This window comes from Elephas maximus, chromosome 5, assembly GCF_024166365.1.
Source record: "Elephas maximus indicus isolate mEleMax1 chromosome 5, mEleMax1 primary haplotype, whole genome shotgun sequence".
In the NCBI taxonomy this organism is placed as follows: Eukaryota; Metazoa; Chordata; class Mammalia; order Proboscidea; family Elephantidae; genus Elephas; species Elephas maximus.
The window spans coordinates 111266667-111272450 of NC_064823.1; positions in this window are offsets into that span (position 1 = coordinate 111266667).

Below are 5784 nucleotides of genomic sequence, written 5' to 3' on the forward strand. Positions count from 1 at the left end.
AGGAAAGTGAAGCTCAGAAAGATCTCTGCCAACGTCTCACAAGCCATTTGGTAAAGAGCTGGGGCTAGAACCCAAGTCCTTGTCTAGTGAGTGATTGCTCTTTTCTGGTGCTATCTGCCTACCTGTGGCAAAGCAGGCAAAGGCAGTTCTGAATGGTTACACAACTCTGTGAACATTGTTAAATATTGAAGAACAGTCTTAGCTCTGCAATTGAATATTGAGATTAGGCAAGGACTGGAAAACATTATTTTAAAGCAAAAAGGCTGACATTTTTGCTATTAATCAGAATCCCATTTAAAAAATGCTACTGTTTTTTTCTCATTAAACAGTTATATGTTAACTTAGAATACAGATGAACACAAAGAAGAAAGAAAAAATATGAGTTATCCCATGACTAAAAACTGTTTAACATTAAAGTGTGATCCTTTCTATGCATATATATACAATTTTTAAAATAAAATGAGATCATGCCATGTTTCACAATCTGCTTTTCCACTCAACAATAGAGCATGTACATTTCTTCAAGTTGTTAAATATTCTTCCAAGAAAAAAATTGAAAGGAACCTTTTTATTATGAAATTAATCATTGTATAAAATTCAAATAATAGAGAGGTGTATGACACTACTCATCAGAAGTAAATACTGCTTACAGTTTAGTGCACAATATTGTGGAATTTTTGTTTGTTTTTTATGAAGCCTGAATTTTGCTGGTTGCATTGGCAGATTAGATTACTGTGGTGCGATTAATTGCTTTTGTGTGTGGCCTTTCTAGCCATGGTCTTGTAACTCCCAACCAGGTGACTGGGCAGAACTGTGTGATAGGGTAATTGTGGCTCACCAAAGGGATCGATCAGTTTTTCCATCCTGCTGAGCTTGAAATGAGCCATCCCTGAGGCAGGAAAGAAAAGAGCTCACCACCACCAAGGAAGGGGAGACCAGCAGGTGAGCCCCAACCTTAGGAGATGGTGTGGTGGGCTTCCTGGCCCACGGAGAGAGAAAACTGAGTGCCTTTGGGCAAAGACTGAGGGCCAGGGAGATGCGTGCCTCAAGCACATCTGGGGAGAGGCTGTCCTGATGGAAGAACTGTATCCTGAGTGTTCCTGAGCCTGAATTTTAACTCTTACTTCCTAATAAACCCCATTATCGTAAGGTCTGTGAGTTCTGTATTATCATTGCAATGAATTATAGAGCCCAGCAAAGAAGTAGAGAGTGATGTGGGAGGGATGGTTGATGTCAGAGATCATAAAGATGGCGGAGAGAGGAGGCTTGTTTGACCCCTGCCTCACAGGAATCAGCCTTGGGCTGTTGATCTTGGTTCTCCTTCCTCCTTGTGGGGTTGGAGGAGGTCAGATACTGCCTCTATGCTGTTTTTACAAGTACCTTCTTTCCAGAAGCTTTGAACTAATGGAGAAGAAAGTATCATTTATTTAAAATAGATAGATATGTATTTTACTTTTTAATTTCAATGTAACAAATAATATGTAAATAGAAAACACATCATTTATAGCAGTCTTTAGAGATAGTCACACAGAATTCTACTCGGGAAGGGCACTCAGATACAAGATATTTTATACATGGTGAATAATCTTTTACCGTCTTCAAATAATACTTAAGTGGTTGAGGGTGCTCTGAGCTGCATCACATATAATTGTCCTTGTTTAAAGATAATGCTTTCAACTCTGTTTACTCTGCCAGCCTCACAAACTGGATTCAATTTCGTTTTCAGTTTTATCCAGAAGTAATTTCTTGCTTGGGTAACATAAGACAGCTTATATATGAAACATAACATAGTTGTGGTGATAATTAAGTGAGATTATATGAATTAAATTGCTTTGTAAATCATAGACTGGTAAACAAATATTTGCTGCTGTGTGATTTAAGGGATTTACAGGTTAGTAGGGAAAAGTGCACAAATGACATGGGTAGATGGCAGAATTTTATACTTACATTAGGAGGGTAAAGCGTAATTGATGGTCAGAGGACCAGGACTGCATAGTTACTTGTGGGATAATAATAACGTCTGACACATAGCAATAGTTTATTAAATATTGGTTAAATGTTGAGTGGATGAAAGAACCCAACTGAAAAAAAAGGTTAATAATATAAACATGCAAGTCACAGAAGAAGAAATCCAAATGACTAATAAGCACATGAAAATCTGTCCAACTTCACTAGTAAATGTAAACCAAAACCTATAGTGCAAATACATTTTCATTCATCAGATTGGGAAAATGTCTAAAATCTGACAATACTAAATGTTGTTTAGGTTGTGGGGGAAACGGTACCATCGGGTAGGGCTGACAGAATGTAAAATGATACAGCAACCTTGGGCAGCCATTTTGGCTGGAGGGAGGGTGAGACTGGGAATGAAGAAACTGGTTAAAGGCTTAGTCAAAATAAGAGATAAAAAGAAGTTGACAAATCTTAGTGATAATTGGAATGAAAAGGTGAGACTAGAGGCATGAACTATTGCAAAAGTAGAACCTGTGAGACTTTGACAAGTGACTGGGGAAGTCAGGAAGAAGAGTTAGTTTGGTAGGGAAGGAAGTGAAAGTCTGTTTTTGGATATATTGAAATCAAGGTTCTAAAGTTGATACTTCAGAAATTAAGCAGTTTGAAGTTTAAGCAGTTAAGGAGTTTGGCTAATAGTAGGTATTAAAAATGTTTATAATGAGTTAATGAAGTATGGCACAGGAGCTACAGAACGTGATCCGGGATGGATGTGTGGGATTGGGAGATACCTATGTGGAAATGACGATTGAAGTTTATGGGAGGAAAGAGAGAAAGTAGGGGCCTCTCTATTCCTCAGCAGTGCTGGTTGATGAAAGTGAAACTGCAGATATTAACTAATTTCTATATAATATGTGGCATTAATCCTCCTAAGCCTACTGATCTACTTAACCGTACTCTTGGATCATTCTAGATGTCTGCCATTTTTGCTCTTTTTCACCTGAACTACTGAGCATTTTGAACCATGATGCCCTGAAATCCTTCCACGAATTCCTCCGCTCTCTCTTGTTGCCTGTAGTGGATGTTGCGTACCTGCACTGTTCTCCTTAAGTTCTCACCAAGTCGGAAAACCGGGAATATCCCAACTTAGAAACTCCAATGACTTCTCATCTTCATTTGGATAACAGAGCATTCAGTACATCTCATGATTTAATCCCTACCTTCCTCTTTACTCACACAAATCTACTGTCCACCTTCTAATCTGCTGTGGTTACCTCAAAGCACTATGCTTTCTCAGTAGAAAGTTGTAGATGCTGCTGCTTCTACCTAGAATCCTGTTCCACAGCGTAATATGCTTAGGAGGCATCTAGCTTTGACTTTTCAGGAAGGTTTACCTAAAGCCCCCTGCAGAGGATTAGGGGCATCTCCTCTTTGCAACCATCTGTGGCTCTGATCCACCTCTACCTGCTGAATATCAGCTGTTGTCTCTCTGGATTCCTTTCTACCCCTTCTTCACTCTGCTCTCCAGAGAAGAGAGCTGTCCTTTATGGACACATTACATACCCAGATGACTGAGGTCATCCAGTCCAGAACCCCAGCAGGGGTTGGCAGTGAGGACGTGAGGCCAGGGAATTGAGTGCCCTGGTGGTGTCCTGGTGGCATCCTTCCTGTAGGCTTGGCTTGTGCCAGCCGTGTATTTCCATGATAAATCACTGCTCTTCACAGGCAGTCCCTCTGCATAACTCTTTCTCCTTCCAGGACCATAACCACTCCCTCTCCTTGTGCTTGGAGCCTAAGAGTGGTAACCATTTGGCTGCTACTAGCCCTAGTTTACTGCTCTTTCCTTTGTGGTCCCCTTATACTCATACCCTTGTAAATAGTCCTTTTGGAAATAATCTCTTCTGGAATTATTCCATCTTGAGTGTGCCTCTGTTTTCACTCAGGCCCCTGACTGATAACCTGCTTCAAAAGTGTTACTTATCTATTAAATATCCTTTCTGTTTAATTCACTATAGTATGCATTTTTTGAAGGCATGTATCGTATATATTTTGTTAATTTTTGTATTCTTAGCACTTAGCACATTTCCCACTGCTAGTGGGTGTTGAATATATATTTTTGGTGGGAGGGAAAGAATAATGAAAGGAAGCTTGGAAGGACTGTAGTCACTAAGCAGTTTTCTGATCTTAATTTAGTTTCTTAACAGCTCCCAAGTCTTCTCACAGTCCCCAAGTCAATTCAGTAACCATTCTTTGTGTAAACCACTTTTCTAGATGTTGTGGAATGCTGGGTTCTTGTGACTAAGATTTGGCCCATTCCTTCTCCAGGTTTTCTCAGTGAACTGACCAGTGTGGCTGGAGTTTAGCAAAGTAGGAGGTGTCTCTTGGAGGTAGGGGATGGAAGTGGGGCTTGAGACTAATGGAGGAGGCTTAGTACAGCTTCTGTGGATGTAAGAAGAGGAGTGACAAGAAATATTAGGGCCCAGTTGACACTCCATAGCAAGAATTTATCGTGTGTATAATCTAATTTGTCCTGCATGCTATTAGCAGATTAATCTTCCTAAAAAATACTTGGGGCAATGTCATTCTCCTACTTTAAAATTGTCAAGACTCCTCATTTCCTGTGGAATGAAGAATGTGCCATTATTTTAACAAAGATTTCTTACTTTCACAGACCTATTTTCTAGTACTTCTCTATGTCCTCCAGTTAAACCAAGTTAATCTCTATTCTCCAGATGTGTTTCTTCCTCTCCCATCTCCATGCCTTTTGTCACGAATTCTCCTTTACCTAGTGTTATGAATAGAATTGTGTCCCCCCAAAATATGTCTTGTAAATCCTAATCCCTATACTTGCGGTTGGAAACCCTGGCAGCACAGTGGTTGAGAGCTATGGCTGCTAACCAAAAGGCCAGCAGTTCGAATCCACCAGGCGCTCCTTGGAAACCATATGGGGCAGTTCTACTCTGTCCTATAGGGTTACTGTGAGTCAGAATCGACTCAACAGCAATGGGTTTTTACGGGTTTATACTTGTGGTTAAAATGCCATTTGGGAATAGATTTTCTTCGTTATATTAGTGTAGAGTCTGTCTTAAATCAATCTTTTATGAAATATAAACTGAGCAGATTAGGTAGAGAGAAGCAAGAAAGATATAGATGCCACATCACATGAAGGTTACCAAGGAACCAATGAACAAGCATCTTCCTCCAGAGCCAACAGAGAGGGCAAGTCTCCCCTTAGAGCCTGTGCCCTGAATTTGGACTTCTAGCCTCCTAAACTGTGAGAAAATAAATTTGTTTGTTAAAGCCACCCACTTGTGATATTTCTGTTATAGGAGCACTCAATAACTAAGATACCTAGGAAGGTCTTTTTCTTACCCTGCTTTCACCTGTTAAATCTTACCCATCCATATCTCTCACCTTCTGTTTGCTCTCAGATCCATTACCCATTGTCTTAACTATCTAGTGCTGTTGTAATAGAAATACCATGAGTGGGTAGCTTTAAAGAACAGAAATTTATTTTCCCACAGTTCAGGAGGCTAGAAGTCCGAATTCAGAGTGTGTCTCTGTGGGAGATCCTTCTTTGTCTATTTCATCTTCTAAAAAACAACCCAGTGCCGTCGAGTCAATTCTTGGAGTTCCTGGGCTTTTAGATTCCTCTGCCTCTGTTTTCATCTGATAGCATCTGTCATCCCCCTTTTGTGCCTACTCCTGTGTTTAATCTGCTCTTTTTATAACTTAGAAGGGATTAGGTTTGTGATACACTCTACACTGTTATGGTCTTAGGAACATAACATAGAAAACCTTATTCCCAAATGGAATTTATCCACAGATGTAGGG